This window comes from Dipodomys merriami, unplaced genomic scaffold, assembly GCF_024711535.1.
Source record: "Dipodomys merriami isolate MVZ:Mamm:240054 unplaced genomic scaffold, mDipMer1.0.p SCAF_92, whole genome shotgun sequence".
Lineage (NCBI taxonomy): Eukaryota > Metazoa > Chordata > Mammalia > Rodentia > Heteromyidae > Dipodomys > Dipodomys merriami.
Genome location: NW_027206535.1, coordinates 2,742,963 through 2,769,090, shown reverse-complemented (window position 1 = coordinate 2,769,090; position 26,128 = coordinate 2,742,963). Strand labels below are relative to the sequence as shown.

General features: G+C 40.6%; 1 pseudogene; it reads right to left on the bottom strand.

The window, feature by feature from the left end:
* Positions 1 to 14,151: 14,151 nt before the first annotated feature.
* Positions 14,152 to 15,308, bottom strand: LOC138821514 (peptide chain release factor 1-like, mitochondrial pseudogene; annotated as a pseudogene).
* Positions 15,309 to 26,128: the final 10,820 nt, after the last annotated feature.

Sequence of the window (26,128 nt, the reverse complement as noted above, 5' to 3'; positions counted from 1 at the left end):
ATATCTCTCTTCTTGGTCCAAGGACAGATGTCAACTTGAAGGTTATATGATTTTCCCTGTTGTTGCTGGAAAGGAAGTGATGGAGGTATGCAGGAAGACAAAGTATCTCCATGTCCAGGTTGGGGACACTGAGGGTCACTTCTGCTTTTTGGGATGTTATTCTTGCTGGAATGGGGGTTTATTGGCAGTGGGGCCACTTCTGCTGGGTGAAGGGTGGAGGACAAGGCTCAGGTACCTTGGGAGGGGGCTGTCAGGGGCCTTTGCATTGTTGCTGCTGCTGCTGCAGGTAAAAACTGAAAGGAAGAGAAAAGCTTTAGAATGGGACATCAATGAAGGAAATGATTCCCTCAAAATATCTCAAGGGAGCAACACTCAGAACCCCTTCTTTATGTCAATAGTGAGATGTTCCTATTGCAGTTGCTCCTGAGACCTCACACCCTACAGGAGCCTCCATGGACCAGAGCTGCCAACAAGGTAGAGTTTTGTTGGAGTTACCCTACCCGTGGCCAGCATCTGCTGAGCTTGCCCAGGGTTGGTTCCTGGGCTGGGCTTTGTCCTTTAAAATGAACTTTTTTTTTTCTTTCTGGTTTTAGGGCTTGAACTCAGGGCCTGGGCTCTGTCCTTGAACATTTTTTGCTCAAGGCTACAGCTTGAGCCACAGCTTTACTTCGGACTTTTTTGGTGCTTAATTGGAGATAAGATTCTCTTATAGACTTTCCTGCTTGGGCTGGTCTTGAACTGTGATCATTAGATCTCAGTCACTTGAGTAGCTAGGATTACAGGTGTGAGTCACAGTGCTTGGCTTAAAGTGAACATTCTTACACTGCAGTGAGTCTGGGGAAAAGAAAAGATGTGTAAAGTGTCTGGAAAATGGAACCTTGAAAGAAAAGGGATAGTTATCTCGAGGAAAAGGGGACGGGGACACAGAGCCCTGGCCACATTATTTATTTATATATATATTTATTTATTTATTTCGCCTGTCCTGGACCTTGAGCTCAAGACCTGGGCACTGGCCCTGAACCTCTTTTGTTCAAGACTAGCACTCTATCACTTGGCTTTTTTTGGTTATGTGGCACTGAGGAGTTGAACCTAGAGCTTCACGCATGCTAAGCAAGCACTCTACCATTAAGCCACATTCCCAGTCCCTGGCTTGCTTTATTTATTTATTTATTTATTATTTTTGGGTCTGGTTGTGGGGCCTGAACTCTGGGCCTGGGCGCTGTCCCTCAGCTCTTCAGCTCAAGGCTAGCACTCTACCACTTGAGCCACAGCGCCACTTCTGGCTTTTTTCTTTTTGCTTATGTGGTGCTGAGGAGTCGAACCCAGGGCCTCAAGCATGCAAGGCAAGCGCTCTACCACTGAGCTACCTTCCCAGCCCCCTGGCTATATTTAATAGGACTTGCTGATTTTTTTATTGTGAAAATACTGTACAGAGGGGTTACAGTTACATGGGCAAGGTAATGAGTACATTTCTTATCAAGCATTGTTGCCTCCTCCTTTGTTTCCCCTTCCTATCCCTTTCCATCTCTCCCTCTTGCCCCCCCATCTCCTCACCCCCCCCTGCCAAAGTTGTAAAGTTCGTTTTCAACATAACGACTTGTACATCTTCTTGTTGCAATGGGTCCACCTGTATCCCTATTTAAATGATTTGTTTTTTCCCTTCCCCTCCACAAATTATACCAACATCAAATATGGTGAAAGCAGGGGTTATATCGTGGGGGAGGGACATACAAAGCAACAAAGAAATCATCTTATAAATGTGTTAGAAACAATCATATGAAAGAAAAAACATTTGAATACTTATCTTGGGGTTCATTTCACCTAACATCAAGTTATCTGACCTTTTCTGCTTGTCTCAGACATATACTAGTTATTGCAAATAAGGGAAACCATGGGGCCTATGTTTCTTTGGGCCTGGCTTACTTCACTTAATAGAATTTTTTCCAAGTCTTTCCATTTCCTAACAAATGGGGCAATGTCATTCTTTCTGATGGAGGCATAGAATTCCATTGTGTATATATACCACATTTTCTTGATCCATTCATCTACTGAGGGGCATCTGGGTTGGTTCCCTATCTTAGCTATGGTAAATAATGCTGCAATAAACATAGTTGTGCTGATAGCTTTAGTATGGTCTTGTTTGTGATCATTTGGGTAAATGTCCAAAAGTGGGATTGCTGGGTCATAGGGGAGCTCTATGTGGAGTCTTTTGAGGAACCTCCATACTGGTTTCCAAAGTGGTTGAACAAGTTTACACTCCCACCAACAATGCAGTAAGGGCTGATGAAGTGGTTTTTTTTTTTTGGTGGCCCTATTCCTGACTAAGGCATTCCTACTCTTTACTCAGCCCCCTTTGGTAATTTCTATAGGCCTTCTATACTTTCCCCACAAGGCTATAGCTTGATTCATGCTTTTTAAAGGGACAATTAGCATCCCCCATGGCTCATTTTAAGTGTGAAAATCTAGGAGGGGATCTGTGGCAGTATGAACCCTAGGCTGCGCATCCATTTAAAAATCTCTCTTGGATATTTCATCATGCTCTGGCTTGTATCGTGAAGCTTTAATGATCAAATAAGAGAAATGCCAAAGTGAAGTATCAGAAGGACAGAGGCAGAATTCTGGAAGCTGGGAAAGATCAAGCAGATGAAAGGAGAGAAAGAGGGCAGAGACCTCAGCAGACCAGAACAGGCTTTAGTCATGGCTGCAGAGGGACTCCATGTAACACTTAGCAGGGGCGGAGAAAGAAGAATCGGGGAATGGCCTGGGTGAAGTTTTTATACATTCAAGGGTGAGATCTTCTTTGGAATTTCTTTGTCCTGTCCTGTTGGGGATTGACTTATTGTGCAAATTGTCCTGTTGGGGATTTATGGTAGGGGTATCCTTCTGACACAAACAGGCCTATATTTTCAGATAAGGTCAGGGGTGAAGTTTTCCTGAGAACAAGGAGGGGTCGTTAGAGAAGGCTACTCAGTGGACCTTGGGAGCAACATGGGGTTATGAGAACCAAGCAGATTCCCATCACTTTAGGCTCAGCAGGCCAATGTACATCACGACTTCCCAACTCTGCCATTGTAATGAAAACTTGTCATGCCACTGATAAACATAAATACAGCAGTGTCTTCTAAACAGGTAGTAGGTAGACATGGGCCAAACTCACTTTAGTGTATCTGACTTTTAAATGCATCTCTCTCTCTCTCTCTCTCTCTCAGTTTTCTTCCTTTGAAGTAATTTGTGCATCTATTTCTATTGCTGTTTCTGGACATCTATCATTCCTTTCTGCATCCCACTGCAACCCAGAACTCTATGTGTCTTCTACATTTGGCCTAACAAGAATCTTCCCATGGCCCTTCTGAAGGTCAGACCCACAGCAGAGTCTTCCCACTCACCTGCCTCTCTCATGCTGTTTTGTCCGCAGGGATCCAAATGGGATGAAGATTCCCAGAGCAGGAGCCTTTTATCCTAACCCAGAGAGGAGGAAGTCAAAGGGATTTCCCCACCATTTCCTGGTGTCCTGATGTCTCATTTGGTTCCTGAAAATACTTGCCAAACTACTTCTTGGCACTGAAAACTCCAGTTTTGCAGCTTTTGGTAAACAGCATGTGTTTACATCCCTTGCAAGGCATTTGAATACATATGTGTTGGGAAGGTCAGATGCATTTCCCTCATGTGTAGCTGGGTTCTTGGTGGAGTTGTATGGCTATATGACAATGAGAAGAAAGAAATCGTTGGGATGGATTTCTAGAGTTTATGGCCTTTTCTAGGGACTGTAAGTCTGGCTCTTAATCTATTTCATATTAGAAGTAGTGTTTCTGCCTTACATCTTATTCAAATTAAGTGTTACACAGCTCTAGCACTGATGTTTGGGGATAAACAAAGCTCATTTATTCAAAGGCCACTGAGTGCTTGTACTAAGGGACTAGTTCTAAAGCCAGAAAGGATCAAACTGAGACCCAGTGAAGGCCTCCTCTTCTAACGTGGTAGCTCAGGATTTCTTGGACAAGTCTATAGTGAGCAAACATTTGAGCTGATCAAAGAAGGCTTAGGGCTTCCAATTTTAAATCCACAAGCAATCTAAATCTCCAATCTTTAGGAATGATCTATGTTGTCATGAAAAAACACAGCAGGGGTCACTATGTCATCAAGGAAATCATCTAGGAAAGTTAATTGGCCTTGAGCACTAGCTTGGAACTCTATCTGCCTGGACTCTAATAAAGGCGAACAAGTGGGGTTTATTCCTGAAATACACACCAGATTAATAAAACAAAAAATAAAAAATTGTATTATCATTGAAAGGAAGGCAGAAAAAGCTTCTTGATTAAATCCAAAAAAGTAATGGAAACACTAAGAAACAGGTATAAAAGTATTATCTTTCAATATAATAATAAATCATATGATAAATCAAAAGTTCATGTTGTATTTAATCATGACAAATGCAAATAAAAATTGGAAGAGACATTACAACTGAGACCACAAGAACAAAAAAGAAGAGACAACTATGTACAATTTTATGCTAAAAATTAATCAATTAAAGGTACATATTACTAGGAATATTTAATCTACTATGGTGAATCACACACACATACCATACACACAGATACACACACACCCCACAGACAGAGACAGAGACAGAGAGACAGAGGGACAAAGACAATCTACTTGGACCAATAATGAGTGAAATCTGTGGCAGGGCTCAACCCTTAAAAGTTCCTGCCTTTCTTTTAAATTCCTACATCAGGTCACTGAGGTTTTTTGCTTACCATACCAGCCAAAGCAAACTTGAAACATTACAGATGCTTCATGGCATTCTCCTGATATAAAGAGCATAGGATAAGGATCTTTCCCTAAGCCAGTGAGGGGGGGGTAGATGGGGGGAAGAGGAGGGGCTTCTCAGGGAAACAGGTGCAGGCTCTTGGGTGCTGTCAGACATGTGCGAAGGCCCACATGCTTCAGTCAGAAGAAAAAGAATAGGAGGACAAGGACTTATTCTAAAGAATGCCATTCCCTAGGACTTTTTTTTGATATGTGTGAAAACATTGGTACATGATTAGTTAGTAGTTCTGAATTTTCCAATGTGTTTTAGTCAGTTTTCTATTGCTATAACAGAATACTCAAAAAAAATCCAAAATAGTTTTGATTCTTCTCAGACATTCTTGCTGGTTTGCCCATGCACTTACCTAATGTTATCACGTAGTGATGGTGTTTTACATGTGGTGTCTCATTTTATTTTGACATCATTTTGTATATTTCATGTACATATGTGACATAGAAAATAAACAGTGATCTCTACACTAATGTCTATCTTTCATCAGCCTTCAGATCCAAAAAAATGTGGATGAAAATATGCATAAATAGCATCTCTACTGAACATATACATTTTCTTGTCATATTCCCTAGACAATGTAATACAACTACTTGCATAGTTTAATGCTGTAATATCAGTATAAATATCCTAGAGATGATTTGAAACACGCAGGAATATGTGTAGCTTATATGCAAATAATATGCCATTTTACTTAATAGCTTTTAATATTTGAATTTTAGTATTCCCCATATATACAGACAGAAGACCCCATATACACACAAATAACTACACACACACACACACACACATACATACACACACTTACTGATATTTATACCACTTCCCCATTTTCAATAAGCAATTAGTTATTTTATGTATTCATGGAATTAGATCAGCCCTTTAGAACTTTATGGATTTTCACAAGATTCTAGAGTCCATTAGTGTGTTTTAGGTGGGTAGAATGGAACTGAGAAATAGACAAAGAAAAGAAGGAAGTAAAGAAAGAAGGGAAGAAAGATGTGATCTGTTTCAAGATGGAAAAGAACAAAAACTATTAATGGATTTACTGGGAATTTATTTATAGATTAAATTGTATGTAATAATTACATTAGAACTATCATTAACTCCTACACAGCTGAATTTTATGACTCTGTGCGATATTTTAAGGCCTATTAAAATTTATAACATAAAACACAGGATTCAGCAAGGTAAGAGCAAGGTTAATATGGAAGCCATGTTATAATAATAGCTTTATTTTTACATTAAAGATCAAGAAATAAAATGGAGAAAGCCTATGAATTAAACATAATGAATTTTAATTTTGTTTGAGTCCTTCACCTCTGTATGACTGGTCAGAAAATATAAAGGTAATTTAGCTTATTGAGTCATGAACATGAATGGATAAGCTACCCATAGGGTATGATGCACAGAGAGAAAACCAATTCACAGCAAGCTCCTGAATAAACAAAGGATATTTTCAATAAATAATTCAATTTTCTTTACTGAAGTGGACTTCTTTCTAAATCTGAGATTTCTTGTTTATTTTTCAGCAAGGGAACTAGTGTTTCCTTTATTCAAACTATTAGAAGAGATGCTAAAATTATTATCTCTTGTTTTTGAGCACCAGTGCAAAGAATCTCTTGGGATGATACTAAAGGAAGGGTGCTAGTCCCAGGGTGTCTCCATCATCAGTTTTTAAAAACTTATATTTGTATTATCTTTAGTTGTACAAAGGAGCTACCATTCATAAGTGTAGTGCCTCTTGATTGATGTTACCCCTTTCATCTTTCTCATCCATCCCTCCCAACCCATTCTTTCAATTTTCTTAGTTTCATTGGAATGCATTGAATATTATGACTGCATTATCCTCCCCTTTCTCTCTTCATTCCTCTGTTCCCTCCCCCTGACCTCTTCTTATACGTTAGTTTTTTATTTTTTGCCAGTCCTGGGGCTTGGACTCAGCCTGGGCACTGTCCCTGAGCTTCTTTTGCTCAGGGCTAGCACTCTACCACTTGATCCACAGCACCACTGACAGCATTTTTTGTGTATATGGTACTGAGGAATCGAACCCAGGACTTCATGCATGCTAGGCAAGCACTCTACCACTAAGCCACATTCCCAGCCCTTCTTATACCTTTTAAGTGCCAGTGTCCTGGCACTTGGACCGTGAGTTAGTTTTTCTAAAGAATTACACCATTTGAATTCTCCCCTGCCATACTTCCATTAATACATTTGTGTGTACTTCCACAAACCGTGTATGTATTTATTTGTAGACTTATGAATTAGTTCTAGATTCCAAATCTAAGAAAGAAAACATGGATTCTTTGTCTTTCTGGGCCTTACTTACTTCAGATAATTTTTTTCTAAGTCCAACTGTTTCTTTGCAAATGACATAACATAATTCTTCCTAATGGGTGAGTAAAATATCATTGTGTATGTATACCACATTTTCTTGATCTATTTGCCCATGCAGGGGAATCAGGGCTGTTTCCATACCTTGTCTATTAGAGTGAATAGTACTTCAATGAACATGGTTGTGTAAGTGGCTTTAACATATCCTGATCTGTACTCTTTTGGATGAATGCCCAAGAGTGAATCATAGGATAGGTAGTTCTACGAATAGTCTTTTTAAGGAATCTCCAACCTGCTTTCCAGAGTGGTTGAGCAAGTTTACATTCCTACTAACAATGCATTAGGGTTTCCTTTTCTTCACATCCTCTCTAGCATTTCTGTTTGTATTTTTGATGACTAGTTTTGCCCCAACTGAATTGCCAACCACAGTGATTGGAAAAATCTTTCTTATGCCCAACTCAAAATGTGATTTTCCCCATATTTTATTGCCAATCGGATGGCAAAAACCAGCATTTATTTATTTATTGTTGGTCATGGGTCTTGAACTCTGGGCCTGGGCGCTGTCCCTCAGCTCTTCAGCTCAAGGCTAGTGTTCTATGACTTGAGCCACAGCACCATTTCCAGTTTTCTGGTGGTTAATTGGAGATAAGAGTCTCACAGACTTTCTTGCCAGGGCTGGCTTTGAACCGTGGTCCTCAGATCTCAGCCTCCTGAGTAGCTAGGATTACAGGTATAATCCACCCACTTAGTATTTATTTTTTATTTTACATTTAAAAATGTATTTCATAATCTTGAAAAATTTCAGATTTCTTCTTAAGAGATAATTGAATGATCAGCCTTGGAGCTGCTTGCCTAAGGCCAAATCCATGTCCCACTTACCTTTCTGAATGGAAGAGAAATCCACCAATGGTTTCTCAGACAACTCTTCTTCATAAAAATTATCCATGCACTGGATAATGTAAGAAGTTACTGAGCTCAGTTCCTTGAATGTCCAAGAACAAAGTCTGAGCAGACCATTAAAAGCTACTTGAGGGGCTGGGAAGGTGGCTCAGTGGTAGAGTGCTTGCCTTGCATGCATGAGGCCCTGTGTTCAATTCCTCAGCACCACATAAGCAGAAAAAGCCAGAAGTTGTGCTGTGGCTCAAGTGGTAAGTTAACCTTGAGCTGAAGAGCTGAGGGACAACGCCCAGGCCCAGAGTTCAGGCCCCATAACCAAAATAAGAATAAGGCCTAAGGAATTAATTTGTTTAGGAAATAACCAGTTCAAAATATTTAGGAAAATAAAGAGAGAAAATTCCACAATTGTAGATTTCACATACTGAAGAAATTGAAAGAAGAAAACTTTGGGTATAGAGAGAACCACAGTGAGCTGGTATCATATATATCAGAGAGAACCGGTCTACATGTTAATGTACTTGGTGGGGAGCCATGTAGAAGAAAGACTGCCATGTCAGTTGATAGCCTAGAAGGATGAGGGAAGGCTTTGTGGCCTTGTTCAAAATAATTAAGTATCTATATGTCTATGTATTTTATATCCTCTCCCTCCCTCCCTCCCTCTCTCTCTCTCTCTCTCTCTCTCTCTCTCTCTCTCTCTCTCTCTCTCTCTCTCTCTCTCTCTCTCTCTCCCTATCACAACAGTTTATGAAAACAATGCATCTTGATCTATGTTATCTCCTTCATCATTCTCCCCATCCATAACTTCTTTTCTTTTGGATAAATACCCAGGAGTGGGATAGCTGGATTATAAAACAGCTCCATTTATGCTATTTTGAGGAATCTCCATACTGTTTTCTATAGTGGTTGCACCAATTTGCGTTCCTACCTATAGTGTACAAAGCTTCTCTTTTCTCCAAGCTCTCCTCTCTCTCAACACCAGTGAGGGAAGAACTTTCCAGTCCGCTTCTGTGTCCCCAGTACTTCTCATGCGCACTGAGTAGGAAGTACAGGGAGGAAGCCATTTGAGGGAGCACAGTCACCTGTCTGTGACTTCAGGGGCACCAACACTGTCATGATAGCCCATATTCAGTTTCTGGATAAACTTGTTAAACACCTGGCCTGAGTTTTTCCTGCTTTGGCATAGACCAGATGTTAACTTTTCTTGACATCTGACTCAACTGAGCCATTGCCTGTGCTTGAGGCTCAAGCTCTTTGGTTACTTTGAAGCTCTTGTGTCTGTGGGTTTGAGAAACATAGCAATTTTGCCGTTTATGTGGCTTTTACTTTTCATTAGAGTGAGGATGAAGCTCTCTGCAGCTTTCTACAGCTTTAGTGGGAGAAGAACTCTACTGTCTCTGTTTGTTTTCTTGTTCTCCATTTTTATCTCCTTTTTTTTAACCCAGTCAGTCATGGGGTTTGAACTCAGGGTCTAGGCGCTGTCCCTGAGCATTTTTGCTCAAAGTGGGTGCTCTACCACTTTCAGCCACAGCTCCACTTTGAGTTTTTAGGTGGTTAATTAAAGATAAGAATCTCTCGGACTTTCCTGCCTGGGTTGGCTTTGAACTACGATCCTCAGATTTCAATGTAGGATTACAGACTGTAAGCCACCAGTGCCCAGCCTTATCTCCTTCTAGATCAATTAAATGTTTTTATTATTCATCTCTATTTGTTTTTAAGGGTATGTTGTTGCAATGGAGAAATCCCTTTTTGACCTCTACCCACATACAGTTGTAGCTATAGATCAAGCCTGAGCTTTTCCCTCTGACAGCAGTGCTGGCAAACATTGGTCAGTCAACACAGCCTGAATGGCCAGTGATGGATTTTCCCTTGACAGCGGCTCTGGGGCTGATTTGGTACCTAAGGAGTTCACTGACCTGAAGGCCCAGCTTTGATAAACTTTTACTTTGATGGGTCTGGAGGACCAAAACAGAAGAAACCATAGTGTTTTTATTGTCATGGTCAACAGCCACCTTTTGGGGGTATATATGCTCAGAATACTTGTGTTCCTGTCAGATTTAGGTCAAAGATCCACAAATTTTGGACTCAGGAAGTAAGGCCTTCCTTTAAGAAATTATGTCTTGGGTGTGTTACCAGGATATGTAGAGTCACTTTCTGCTAGGGAAACTCCCTTGGTGTGCCCAGGAGTCTGTGTTCCCACTGTGGAATTAATGGTGATGATATGGTTAGCAGACACTTGTTCTTAGGCTGTTAAGGATGGCAGTTTTATTGCAGAGCAGTTATGAATAATGCTGATCTCACAGAAAACACTCTTCTTCCTGGCAAGGGATGGTATGGTGTTAGTGTTTTGTTCCCTAAGTGATTCAGTGTTTCTACTCTGTTAGAGCTGAGCAAAGGCCAGAGGTGGGGTGGTATTCCCTCTTTGTTTTGTTCTGCTCGTGTGTTTCCTGTTGAAGAACTATATTCTAGGAAAGTTTTTGATGATCTCACTAGATGAGTTAAATTCAAATGGAATTATGTCCAAATGTGGGGAGAGAAAGAAATAGATCCTATAATTTATGAATGAATTCATGAAAGGTTTGTCTAGTGTTTACTATTTTCCAGACTCTGTTCTAGATCCTGTAGCTAGATGACTATGAGACAAAGAAGGTCTCAGCTCTGTCCTTTTGGAGCTTATTGATGGAAAATAACTTAAACTGACAGTACACACTCATCTTTCCCCTTGTCTTAGAACTGGCCTTGCTGCTGACCCAACTGAGTCATTTTCCCTCTTCATCCCTTCCCCTGAACAAATTCACCTGTGGTCTTGGATGAGAGCCTGAGACCAAGGCCACATCTGGTACTGATGCCCCTGATGAACACAGGTGCTGTAGAAATTCCTCAGTCAAAATACCATTGTTCACCCACCACACGTCCATCTTAGCCTGCTTCCATCTACCCTGCCTGACTTCCCTCTTTCTGCTTAATATTCAAGGAACCCTAGTTGTAAGGGAGTGTACCATTTCCCCTTCAGCAGGGCTGAAGGAGACTTGGTTGCCCTTCCCTGGCTATCCTCCCAAATAAAGCCTGTTGGTCTGTTGATCTGTTGATTTTTACTTTTCTGTACTTCTTTTCTTACACTTAATATTTGATGGTAGTTAGAGGATCTGCTGATATGATTCATCAGGAGTTATGGAGAAGAAAACAGATAAATATAGAAATATGAAACCCCTTGTTCTGAGAAACTTAACACATTAGTACTGTGACTGTCAGGTGTCTTTCATATATTATACAATTTTAATTGAATTCTGCTGTACTTTCATACTTTTTAAAATCAGGAGGCTGTTAGATTTAAAATAATAGCTTACAGTTTTCTTTGGTGCACTGAATCTTGTCTTTATTCAGTAATAGAATATTCTTTATTCAGAATATCTATATTCAGTAATAGAAGTGCTGTACTTTCTCCACTTTCATGGAGAGGTGAGTAACTCAACCATTGATGTGAAGCGTGAAAAAGCCTCTGACTGCAAGGTACAGGAGAAAAAGCACCAGTGGAGTCAGGCTCGGTATAGAATAGGGTACTGCAATGGGACCCCAGCACAAACAATGGGATTTCCAGGTCAGTCTCTGAGTCAGAAAGAATTCTGGAAGGATCTGAGATAAGACATATTCAGGACATGGTTGTAAAACTTTAATGATTTGATTACCACTGTTTTTATATTTGTGCTTTTGGGAGGTCCCGAGTTTTTGAGCTCAGGGCCTCACACTTCCTAGGTACTCTACATCTAAGCCACATCTCCAGCCTTGCTTTTTGTTAGTTACTGAGGTAGGGTTTCACTTTCAGTCCAGATGTGTACCTGGTCTATAGTCTACCTATTTCAGCCTTTCATCATTACTGGGATGATAGGCACATGTCCTTTCCTAGAGATCGAGTCCTACAGACTTCTGGCCTGGCCTGGAACTGCCAACTCCCCAATGTTAGCCTTCCATTAGCTGAGGATGACACGCTTGTGCCAGTGAGACCTGCTGTAATTGCAAATGGATCTTGTGAACTTTTCTTCTCAGACTGGCCTTGAATCTCAATCCTCTCAAGTAATCTCATCCTCCTCAAGTAACTAGGATTACAGGCATGAGCCACCAGCTCCTGACTACCTTATGTTTTCATTTTGCCAACATGATTACATGGTAGTTTTCATTGAAATTACCTGCAAGTGAATGCTTTTATAACTTGTAGTCATCCTAGATGATCATATATATATATATATATATATATATATATATATATATATATATATATATATATATATATATATATATATACAATTTTAAAACTCAATTTAGCTGGGCGTCCGTAGCTTACACCTGTAATCCTAGCTACTCAGGAGGCTGAGATCTGAGGATCATGGTTCAATGCCAGCCTGGGCAGGAAAGTCTGTGAGACTCCTATCTCCAATAAACCACCAGAAAACTGGAAGTGGTGCTGTGGCAAAAGTGATAGAATGTTTGCCTTGAGCTGAAGAGCTGAGGGACAGCACCCAAGCCCAGAGTTCAAGCCCCATGACTGACAGAAAAAAAAAACACACACACACACACACTCAGTTTAGCAATTTTTTCCAATGGAGATTAACAATAGTTAAATTAAAAATGATGTTTTAACTTACAAAGATCAACAATTTATTTCTCCTGGGCCTACAGACTACTAAGTTCAAGGTCAAGGTCAAGGTCAAGGTGTTGTCTCCTGCTGTCTGCTAAGGACCCTCTTGCATTTTCCTATGGCAGAATGCAAATGCTGCAACTCTTTTTTGCTTTGCTGGTCTTGGGGCTTGAACTCAGGGCCTGGTTACTATCCCTGAACTTCTTTTGCTCAAGGCTAGCATTGTACCTTGGAGGTACAGCTTTTTGGGTGGTTAATTGGAAATAAGTATCTCATGGACTTTCCTACCCAGGCTGGCTTTGAACCAAGATCCTCAGATCTCAGCTTCCTGAGTAGCTGGGATTACGGACGTGAGCCACCAGCACCTGACTTAAAAAGATTCTTTTCTAAGGGCATTAACAACATTCACGAGGGTGAAGTCTCATGACTTATTGTGAGACTTGGGGTCTTAATACTATCACACTGGCCACATCTGGATTTTGGAGCATGTGCATTCGAAACTGTACATTACTTCTTAGCCAGCCAGCACCATAGTAAGCGTTGTCAGTCCAGGGCAATGGGAGGAACCGTGCAAGCAGAATAACTTCTCTTCATTTCTCCGATGCTGTGGCACAGCAACTTGGGACACCCTTGGGTACTGATTATCTTCATCCACTTGGCCAGCCATGGGCACCCACGTATTTGCTAACACGTTATTCTGGATATTTCTGAGGAAGCTTCTGGTGAAACTAACATTTAAATCAGTGAGTTCTGAATAAAACATAGTGCTTCAGGTCAATGGATTTCATCCAATCAGTGGAGAGTCCATATAGAACCAAAGAACAGACGCCTCTCTAAGCAAGACAATTAAACAGACTGCCTTAAGATTCTTCCTTCTCTAACATGTTTTTACACTGCAGATTTTGACTCATCAGTCTCAATAACAATTGTCACAATTGTTACAGTAAATCTATGCATACCCTGTTAGTTCTGCTGCTTTGGAGAACAAGATGCAGAAATCCAGTAAGGCTCACCATCCAAGTTTTGTTCACACACTGAGAGGAGGCTTGTTTTCTAATCCCAAAGGATTTGAGGTTCTCAAGCTGCAAGTCTCATTCACCACCCGCACAGCAGCTGTGGTTCAGAGCAACCCACTGAGGGTCTGTAGCTACACACTCTAATAGTCAACCTCCTTGAGGAAACAGGAGCCCATTTTAAGTGCATGTGTTCACTGAATAATTCTTTCAGTCTGACTAGGGTATTCTCCATTCTAGTATATGTAACATTTACCTTTATACCTTCTTAATCATTAATTGTATTATCAGTCAACTAATAACATGGTTTGTCTCCTAAGACCATATTTAGTATCCTGTGAAATTTCATGAGTCAAACCAATTTTTGTTCACCCACTAAATGTCTTACATAAAAATCATTTTCCCAAGATTTATATATTTACACACAATACAACTGGCTAAGAAAAAAATTTCCTAATCTATACTATGAAAAGCTTGAATAACAAATCAACATGTCTGTTTTTGGAAATTACTTTTACCAAAGATTCATAATCAGCATAGCCCTTTGGTGACTGTATGAGTTCATTAAGTAGACAGTCTCCTTGCATATAAGTTTCCAGATCATCCAATGATTTGTTTATTCTACGATCTGTGACCCGGTTCTGTGGAAAATAGCATGTTCTTGTTTTCTCTGACCTTCCTTTAGTTCCAACTTGGACTTCCCTAGCACTGTAACCTTTCTTGTTTCTTACTCCAGATACATGCTGTACAGTTTTGCATGCAGCTTTTTCATAGTGGTATCTCTGTTTTTTAGTTGTGATCTCTCTTGCTGGCACTCAGAAAACAACACCTGTTGGAAGATGGACGATCTGGTGTTTACATGCTGTGGTGTTTACATGCTGACCCACAGCTCCACTGACTCCTGTACTGTCAATTCTCAAATCTTTTGGATTAATCACCAGACTAATCTCAGTAGGTTGGGGCAAGATTGCCACAGTCAAGGTGCTAGTATGGATGCGGCTTTGCTTCTCCGTCTTTGGCATTCGCTGTGCTCTGTGCACCCTTCCTTTATATTTCATGTGTTTATAGGCATCTGATCTCCTGATACTGCAAATGCCAGCATCTAAGATGCCATCTAAGGCCACCTGTCCACTTGGAAATTATTCTAGGATTTCAAACTGCCATCTTTTAAATGAAGCCTATTGCTGAGACCACATTGCCTCCTGACCCCCAACTCCTGCCCTTTCCTGCAGGATCAAATCATTTTCATCTTTTTCTTCTGAGGGAACCAAAAGTAAGATAATCTGGTGCTTCAACTGACATTTCTTTTTGACACAAAGTGACTTCATTTTCTGCAAATGCCCATAAGTCTTTGTTCTCATCACCAGCAGGGCTTTGGTCTCGAGCAACTCCTGTACCCTCTCTCTCAGGAGCTGGGCCGCAGCCACCAACTTGGGGCTCCAGCCCTGTAACTGGCTTCTGGGCAATCCAGGAAGGTCCTCAAGGGCCCGCTGCAGGAGAACAGCTCCTCCAGCGGCGGACCACTGGGCAGAGGGCTGCAGACACTGAGCGGTGCTCCACAGAAGCCCACAGCACATCTCCAGAACCAGCAAAATGATTTGACATGTAAGATCATCTTTTGCAACAAGCCACACTATTGCAACTTGGAAAATGATACAGCAGGAATTAAAGTTTACTTATCGAATATCTCTTCCCAAGAGCATTCTGCTTTCCAGAATTCATCTCCCTTCAGTGTAGAGTAGAAATGAAAGGCTGGGGATGAATGCACATTTTACACTGGCACTGGGAGGAGATGGGCCTTCCTTATGGCTCTTCCATGACTGAGTCTTTGGTCTAAGCCATGTGTGGGAGGGGCCTGGGAAGAGTCAGGGGACAGCAGTAACTATGGAGGTGGTGGAATCATTACTGAAGGCACAGATATTCCTGAGAGTTCTGGCTATGAACTCATAGGGCACCTGGGAATATTGTATCAAGTAGTTGGCAAGTGTTTTGGGAACTGTCATTTCCCTATAGTTATTGGAAGCCTTTTCTTCGTACAGAAATATATATTTATGTATTTACAAATATTTTGTAAATGCATTAAGATGTCCTTTAAAGTAAGCATAGCCAGCAAAATTATTGAAATGTTAAAATTTAAGTTTAGTAATAAAATTACTAAAAAGCTAAAGCCTTTCTGGAGGAAGTAAGGATAAACTAAGAGGTTGGGAAAGCAGTCTGCAGGTATACCTGGGCAGATGCAGCATCTAGGAATGAGTGAAGGCCACTGGCAAGGGGCATTTATAATATGCTACAGTTGATCAAACAAGAAAGAAGACCCAGGAGGCACTGAGGGCTTGGGCTGTGGGAAGGGAAGACATAATATGATTTCGTCTCACTGTGATCCACTCATACTTCCAGTATATGAAACATGAAACAAGAAACAGGTGGTAAGTCTCTTTGAGGAATGCTGTTGAAAGCCACTGTAATTAGCTATAATACTGTGGCAATAACTCATGCCTAAAATGTTCTCTAATGAATGGTAGGTAATAGCAATGACTGAACTACAGATATGAGGCTTAAAAATTTCCCTAAAATGATTCCTGGCTTTCTTGTAATGACATGGTAATTATTTAACTATGCTAATCAAATTAGCAATTACATAAGTCCTTTGAATGACTGTATATTCAGGTTATTCAGAGACTGGCCTTTTCAGCGATAAGACAACAGGGAAAATGTATATATGTGTCCTTTAAAAGTTGAAGAAGTAGAAATGATTTGGGAGGGACTTTAGAAGAAAGTAGTGTAACATGTTGGAGATCTATGAGGAGTCTTTTTCTGGGTGCCAACCTAAAGCTTGGTGAATCTAGATCTGGAATGCAGGAGACATTGGGTCTTGGTGAATCTTTAGTAGGCACACTCATGAGAGGCTTTCCAATGTCTCATACACTCATTAGTTACTATTAAAAGGAACATTGAGATTTAGGAGAGCAACTGAGGGGAAGAGTGTTGTGTTGTGTGTCTAGGTGGGGATAGGTATCTGTGTATCTGTGATACAGATAAACATGAGGGGATGTGGAAAGAGTGCTGAACCCATTCATTCAAACAAGCCACTGGTTTGTCAACTGAGAACTCCATAAATCTCAAACTAGGACAGGCCCTGGAAGGTCCTGGAAGGGCAGAGCTTCAGCAAAGGCCAGCTCCTCCTTGAGCACATGTCCTGTGGAAGAGGATATACACATCTACCAACCAGGTGTCCTGGCAGGTCAAGTTTAGAGCTTTTGGTGAATTACATCCACCATGATATGTAGCTGCTCTGTGTGGGCTACAATTTTTCCCTTAAAGAATTACTGCCAATGATCTCAGTTTTGGCTTTAGAGAATCTCAGTTTTGGCTGGCAGTGTGCCTATGAGAAATTATATCTTGCCTTAAGAAAGTGCTTTATAGGGGTTGGGAAGGTAGCTCAGTGGTAAAGTGCTTGCCTCACATGCATGAGGACCTGGGATCAATTCCTCAGCACAACATAAACAGAAAAAGCCAGAAGTAGCTCTGTGGCTCAGGTAATAGAGTGCTAGACTTGAGCTGAAGAGCTGAGAGACAGCGCCCAGGCCCAGAGTTCAAGCATGATGACCACCACCACCAGCAACAAAAGAAAAAGTGTTTTATTGACCAGATAGGAACACAAGAGGTTCTATCTTTGTCATTGTTGTTTTTAACGTACTAAGTGAGTTTTTAAAAATTCTTTTGTCTGCTCTTCCCCCGTACTATAACCCCTGTTTTCACTGTATTTGATTCTGGTGCCCTACCTCTTATATATGCACTTTTCTAATTTGGGGAATGTGAAGGCCACTGGCAAGGAACATTTATAATATGCTACAGTTGATCACACAAAGATACAGGTTGACCCATTGTAACAATGAGATATATAAGACACTATGTTGAAAATGACCTTTGCAACTTGGGGTTGGGAGGAGTTAGGAGGGTGGGGAGGAAGGGATGGTAGGGGGAAAATGAGGGAGCAACAATATTTAATAGGAAATGTATTCATTACCTTACTCTTGTAACTGTAACCCCTCTGTACAGTATCTTTTTCTTTTTCTTTCTTTCTTTTTTTTTTTGTCGGTCGTGGGGCTTGAACTCTGGGCCTGGGCGCTGTCCCTCAGCTCTTCAGCTCAAGGCCAGCGCTCTACCACTTGAGCTACAGCACCACTTCTTGTACAATATCTTTACAATAAAAAACATTAAAAAAGAAAGTGCTTTATTGAACATGGAAGTAGAAATCATGTTGATGTGTTTCATGTTATTTATTAATAGACATAGCCAATGGTGATAGGTGACTTTGACCTTACAATTTTTATTTTCTTTTTTATGTTTTTACTGTAAAAAATAGTGTACAGAGGGGTTACAGTTACATGAGTGAGGTAATGAATGCATTTCCTTCAAGCATTGTTACCTCCCTCTTTGATTTTCCCCTACCATCCCTTGCCTCCCCTCCCCTCCCCCGCCCCCTCGCCAAGTTGTAAAGTTCATTTTCTACATAGTGTCTTTTACATCTCATTGTTACAACAGGTCATCCTTGTTTCATAATTTTGCTATTCCCTTCCCCTCTCCAAATTAGGAAAACATATACAAAGATGTAGGACACCAAGATCAAATACAGTGAAAACAGGGGTTATACTGTGGGGGAAGAACATACAAGAGAAACAAAAAAAAATCACATAGTACATCTTAGATACATTAAAAACAATAGCGAGTAAGAAAAAACAAGTTGTGTTCCTATCTTAGAGTTCATTTCACTTAACATCATCTTATATGGTCACATGTACATAGCTTTTGACTTTTTCTCTTTGTCCTCAACTTATACTAGTTATTGCAAATAAAGAAAACTATAAGATCTATATTTCTTTGGGCCTGGCTTACTTCACTTAATATAAATTTTTTTTCCAAGTCTTTCCATTTCCTAACAAATATGGAGATGTCATTCTTTCTGATGGAGGCATAGAATTCCATTGTATATATATCCACCACATTTCCTCGATCCATTCATGTACTGAGGGGCATCTGGATTGGTTCCATATCTTAGCTATCATAAATAATGCTATGATAAACATAGTTGTGCTGGTAGCTTTAGTATAGCCTTGTTTGTGATCATTTGGGTAAACACCCAAAAGTGGGATTGCTTCTTCTTTTTTTTTAGAAAATTGAATTAAAAAAATTTTAAGGGGAAATAAATGACTAGGACATCCCAAAAGAAGGAAAGAGAAAGGATTGCCTTTTTCCTCACAATCAGTTCAAGAGTATGAAAACTTAGGATTTCAAAAGTTCATTAGAAAGATTCTAGTATGCAAGAACACACAAAAACCTGATGTTGTCTTCTTTTAGGACAACTTCCCTCATATTAGTTGACCCACCTCTTGTGTGTGCTCCATGGTGAGTCTTAATAACTGGCTTCAGCTGTAGAAGAAACAATATTCCCAAGCAGTAAGATGATGGCAGAGACACTCCTACAAGCCGAGATGCCAAAGCTTACTTAATGAGCTGTGGAATTATCCCTTTGAGTTTTCAAGTATGTGCTTTGATTTCTTAACACTTTATGACTTCTTGGATTTCATACCTTGCCCTGGAACAATTTGCAAGCCACCTCCTGTATTCCAACCCGAATGCCAGGAACCATGTCTTCCTCCAGATCATCAACTGTGCAACATCCACAGACCCAGTGTCAGACAGGAGCCTCCTGTGTGGCAGCTCCTTCCCTGCCTGAAAAGCCTACTGGAGAGCAAGTCCGTCCCTAACCTATCAGAACCATGCACCAAGAACAAATATGGCATCATAGCCCATGTTTTCTGAATCCTACTACTGTGTGTGTGTGTGTGTGTGTGTAGGCACACGTGTGTGTGCACCTGTGCGTGTTTATAATCTGTAATGCTATGTGACAAACATCTTGCTTATTTTCAGAAGTAGTTAAACTGCTTCTCTATAAGCAAGAATCATCATCAATTCCATGTTTCCTAAGACCTCAAGTAGAGAAGGGAGGACAGATTCCATCATGAGCCTTCTTGGTGACAGCTGTGCTTGCCATCCCCCCAGCAAAGTACCTTCCTTTCTGCTTCACAAATAAGAAAAATTTCATGGTTGAAAGCAAAGTCAGTTTCTCTCTCTTTTAATTTCTTTCCACCCATGAACCCCCATCCATGCTTTTGGCAATGAAGGTGATGAGCGTTTTTTTTTGCGTATTCATCAATACTTGATGAATCTTGTTTAAACTGAATCTGTAACAATGGCCCACCCTAGAATGTGTTTTCATTGCTTCAAATCCATACCCAACTGCTTATATCCATTTTGACCCTCCAGCAAAGCTTTTCATCCCTCTGACTTTCCATTTCTCCAGCTTCAAAGTGAGGACTGTAATGCTACATCCGAGTTTTAGTCCTTCAGTGGGAAAATGGGAGTAAAATTCTTAGCACTGTAGGTGCATTGCACTATTGTTTCTGCCATTGCTGTTGCTTATGTGTTAGTAAGTTGTAGCAAGTACATGGGTAAGAAAAGTTATGATACAAAATGGGGAAGAGTCTTTGGTTTCCTTTCACACATTGATTGTTCTCTTTGCTTATAATCCAATGCAATTTCCATCCTCTCCTTTGAATACTTAGGAGTTTAGTATAGACTCGTATTGAGTCATAGCAGACCCAGGAACAAGATGAGAAGAGGATCGGCTCCACAGAGCGCTCTCAGAACCCAGGAGTTAAGAATACGGTAGATACATGATGAATATCATCGCATGCAAGTTGGATAACAACATAGGGCTCTGCAGGTGACTGGGGAACCAACAGTTGAAGCAGAAATGCCATTAGGGTAGATCTGTGTGGTAGATCTGACCCACTGGGGACAGAGGGAAGTCCACCGAGCCAGGAGTGGGAGGAGGATGGGGCTGGGGCTCAGGGCCACTTGTTTCCACACCAGAACTGGCTGATGGGATATTCTGGGAACAGTGTTGAGGTGAGGTGGGGTGGAGGGGGAGGGGACAGGGGAGAGTGGTGGGAGCAGGAGAAGCAGATATGCTCAGCTTTCTGCAAACTGCTCTCTTCGTCCCTAAGTTCCCTGACTGGTGAAGGTGTCCTTGCTCTCCTGGGTCCTTTGTGGCAGAGCATCTTCAAGCATGCTCTGCTGGGCAGCTCCTCCTTCCCAGCTGGGATCTCTCTATCCTGCATTCACATCACTGTCTTCAAGTTCGGTCTGCCTGGGTTGTTGCCCGGGACCTCTCACTGCTCCTCTAAACCCTTGTCTTGTTTAGGTTCAATCCATCCTGTACATGGGTTCCTCATTCAGGAGCTCAAACTTTCTGTTCCCAATCTTCACATCCACAGTAGCTAGGATGATAGATGTGAGCCTCTGGTGGTTAGTATTCAGCAGCAATTTTGAGAGATGTGTGTTCAGGGGAAAAGCGTCAAGATACATAGACAAACCCTGATCTTGTAATCCTATTTGACCAGTTAATTCTCAAAGTTTGAATGTCAGGGTTTGCCACGGATGGAACTGGAACCAGATCTCAGGTCTTTTTCAGTTTTTTCTCCTACCTTGAAGCACACTGCCAAGATGTCCCTTTGTACTACTCCTTAAAGATAATAAAAATATTAAAAATAAAAATAAGTGTAAATGGAAATAAAAGAATTTAGCTACCACATAGAGTCAATCGGTTAAAGTGGGACACATGTGTCAGGTAGTTGTAAGACTCAAAGCACTGTAAAATGGAAAGAGCTTCTGGCCTACCATCAAGATACACAGCTTTCAGCCACCAGTTAGAGAATTTTCCTGATTACCCCATGGCCATCAGTGACTGAAACCAAGAGCCATGGAAAGCTCCCTGAATCATAAACACTTTACTCAGTAAGGAGATCTTGGAGCAGGAAGTTTCCTACTTTTTAGAGTCTCTGTCAACCCAGTTCTGGATGGATTTGCATTTTGATTAGGAAATGGTTGAGCCAGCCTAGTTTTCAACAGTTCCCCTTCCTTTGGGTGGGGTGGCAAGCCCTATAAAAAGTCCTCTGAGGTACCAACATTTCCATTCCTGATACTCAACTCCCGACTGCTTTGGAGAAGCTGGTGAGTCTGATTTCTTGAGTTTACCTGTTTATTTTATTGTTGTTTTTGCTTTGGTCTTCTCAGGTGCTAAATTTAAGCAGCAAGGTTCGCAATTAAAATTTTTATCATGGGATGGATATTGAGTTGTTGATAGACACCTTGCTAACCTGCTTTAGCTTCAGTCAGGTGACTTGATAATCATATGAACATATAAAATAGTAGACTTGATGAAGTTTTGATTTGAAGAAGAGGCTAGAATGAAGTATTTTTTTCTCTTTTGCTTCTTTTTTTTTTTTTTGGTATCTCCTTCAAAGGTTTATGTCTTAATCAGGTGTGAGACTCTTGAATTCTTTCTGAACAGACTTTTCTCTATCCCTGTTAGACTTGTGAGACTTTAGAAAAAAGAATAAGATGATAGGAATTGCTCAGGATACTACCCAGAATTTCAGAATTGAGATAGGTATTTGCCTGCAGATAATACTTGATTCTTTGGAACAGGGATATTTTCCTTAGAAATTGGCATTCGTTAGAAAAAAAGAGTTTCCTATGAGTGATGACATAAATTGCTAAACTGAGAGTGAGAATCCAGAAAAAAAAGTTGTAAAAAGGAAGTTGAGAGATTCAGCTATTTTCTTGGAGAGAGAAGTAATATCCCCTGTTATTCTATAAACCATGGCTTCTTTGCCTCTGGGAGTCCCTTCTTGTAATGATGTGATTATTTTTCAGATTCAGATACTCCAGAAGAATGTCTTATCAACAGCAGCAGTGCAAGCAGCCCTGCCAGCCTCCTCCTGTGTGTCTGCCCCCAAAGTGCCCTGAGCCTTGCCCACCCCCAAAGTGCCCTGAGCCATGCCCACCCCCAAAATGCCCTGAGCCGTGCCTACCCCCAAAGTGCCCTGAGCCGTGCCCACCCCCAAAGTGCCCTGAGCCATGCCCACCTCAGCAGTGCCAGCAGAAATGCCCTCCCGTGCAACCTCCCACACCCTGGCAGCCAGAGTGCCCACCCAAGAGCAAGTGATGGCTTCAGGATTCATCAGGATTATGAAAAGATAAGGGAAACTGGCCTACCTGCTTCCATGGCAACCTCTCCATCTTCTCTTCAAAGCCTGTTCTGGATACAGAACAACCTGCTTCATTCCCTGTTTATCCTGTAACCTGCCTGTGATGATTCCTGACAATGAGAGGCTGTCATGCTGCCACTGTCCAGGAGGTGGCTGAACAAGGCCCATCCTCACCAGAGCCAGCACTTCAGGCTTTCAGAAGGAAGAGCAGAAAGTGTCTCTCTGGTGTCATTAGAGGATGTCTCTCAAGTCTGTGTGTCACCTGGGCAGGAATTTCTACCACTTGGGCATCTTTTGGGTAACTTTTCTTTCATAAACTGAATAAAGTGCATTCTCTGATGATGGCATAAATGTTTTCCTTCATTATTAGCAACATCATATTGTATTAACAACATCAGCATTGTTGTATTTCTCTGTTTCTTTGGCCCCTTTGATCTCTTGGTCTGACTTTCAAGGTTAGGATTGTCTTGAGTTGTCTTAATTTTAGGTCATATGAGTGATTGAGTTTTTTTATTATTTCAAACTTATATTATTATTATCTTAAATTAATGTTTGTTTTGAGTAACAATTTTTCTAACACTTAGAACTTCAATCTATCTGCTACAAAGTTGGAAAACTAATATTTACCTCAAAACTTACTTTTGGTGTAACATTGAATATACATATGTATATATAATATATATAGTATTATACATTGTACCAAACCTATATATATATAATATAATATAAAATACATATTATATTATATATATATAGGTTTGTTGCAATGTCTGATCCTAAATTGTATTCAGTAAGTGGTAGCTTATTAACAGCATCAAATCAATATTATTACTTCTCCTCCTACTCCTCTTTCTCTTATTTCTTCTTCAACACAGTTTCTTCAGCAAGAAAGTTGCTTGGAAGCCAGGTGCCAGTGGTTCACACCAGTAATCCTAATTACTCAGGAGGCTTAGAGCTGAGAATTGGGGTTCAAAGCCAGCCTGGGCAGGAAAGGCCGTGTGATTCTTATCTCCATTAAACCACTAGAAAACTGGAAGTGGCGCTGTGGCTCACATGATAATGAGGAACCTAAGCAACTCCATTTCACTTAAGACCCCCATCTCAGTTCTGCAACTTAACCTTTGACCCACTTCATCCCCAATGCTAGGAATTAGGACAGCAAGCCTTGCACAAACAATTCTCGGAACCACAGATGGTGTTTTCTCAAGACAGTAGTCAAGGTATCTGAAATCCCAGAACTGCCCCTCCTGGGGTCTGGTGACCATTATCTAAACCAGACACCCAGTAGTTTAGCACCTATCCTCTTGAGACTCCCCTGTGGTGCAAGCCAACCAGTTTAAAGTACATCAGCCCCCTTGATCTAACCAACAACTTGTTTCTGGTCCTTTCCCACTTTGTAGTGCGCCAATCATACTATAGAGTTGTTTTATGATTTTCCCGCGGTTTGTAGTCATTTGTTACAAGAAGTTATGATGTATGCAAAGCCCCTGCCTTCCCTAAAAAAGTGTATAAAAAGTGCTGTAACCCTGAGCTCAGGGCCTCTCAGTGTCATGGGCTGCTGCCATGTACGCGGGGGACCAAGCTCGAGCTTGCAATAAAGACTCCCTTGCTTTTACATTGGTGGCGGTCTCTGGTGGTCTTTTGGGTAAGGATTTCTGAATTCAGCTTTACAGTAAGAGTGCTCGCCTTGAACTGAAGAGCGCAAGGACAGTGCCCAAGCCCTGAGTTCAAGCCCCATGATTGACAAAAAAAAAAAAAAAAAGAAATTTTCTTGGATATCTACTTGGATGTATAGGATAGGAAATAAAATCTTAAAACTTCCTTACATTTTATATTCTGTTGTCATTTGTTTTATAGTTTACCTCATTTTGTAGGTAATATTGCAGACTAAGAGCTTCTGAGAATCCATCCTATGTCCCATGTAAAATTTATGGCAGCCTTGAAATATAGGTAGTCCAGTTTAGAAGAAAGTGTGTGTGTGTGTGTGTGCTTGTCTGTGTGCTGTATGTGTATGTGTGTTTCCAAGACATGAAATTGCCTTCTATCTACCTTTGCCAATTCCTTGTTTTAACAAGATTCAATGTGCCATCATCATTGTTTTCATCTGAAATTATTTTCTGCAATGGTCAGAGACCACACGTTAAAAAATCTTCAAGACCACACTTTAAAACATCTCCAAGAGTTGATATCCTAGCACACATGCCTGTATTCCTGTTACCTTAGAAGGATAATGACCTGGAGCTGGCCTGGACTAAAGCTGTAGAGCCTACATGAAACACAAAATGCAAACAAAAGACTGGGCTGAGAAGTTGGCTCAGTGGTAGAGCGCTTGCCTCACATGCATGAGTCTCTGGGTTCAACTCCTCAGCACCACATAAGCAGAAAAAAGCCTGAAGTGGTGCTGTGGCTCAAGTAGTAGGGTGCTAGCCTTGAGCTGAAGAGCTAAGGGACAGCATCCAGGCCCAGAGTTCAGCCCCCACGACCGACAAAAAAACCCTCAAACAAACAACAAAAACAACAACAAAAAAGGCTGAGGTCATGGCTCAAGTGATTGAGTGTTAAGCCTAGCAAATAGGAGATCCTAAATTGAATCCCAAATACTGCCAAAAATATTTGGGATTTTCAATGTTTATTTATTGAAATCTGAAGAAAATGAACTTATGAAAAACTTACCTTTTATTTTCATTTTTAGTGTATATTTTTTATACAAAAGGATTTCATAATATGCATGTGTATTTTGATTAGATTAGCTCCATTCTCCATTCTGCTCCTTTACCTATCTCACCTCATACTGATTTTTCAACTTCTAGTTGGTGTCAATATGCCATCTTCATATATATATATATATATATATGTATATGTGTAAACATATATATATAAACAAATATATATATATATGCACACACAATATATGTTGATATACTTTACAACCACAATTTTCCTGCTTCTCTCCTCTCCCCATACCCTAAACAGTACAACAGTTACATTCATGTTATGCACATATGTAAAAAATATTTACATACACATATTTTAGGTATAGATTCTAAATATATATAAATATATTTTAGGTGGGAGAAAGCATCCAATCTTTGTCCCTCTGAACTTTTAAAAAAATAAACATGAAGAACTCTAGTTTCATCCATTTTCCTGAAAAAAACATAATTTCATAATTCTTCATGATTAATACTGAAAGACCCCCTCCCCAACCAACCAGGCCCTGAGCCTCTTTGTAGGGGAACAGAGTTTTGTATCTAACCAAGCTATTTCTGGCTTCTGTAACATGCTTTGCTTTTCTATTACCCCACACTCCCCCTTTGAT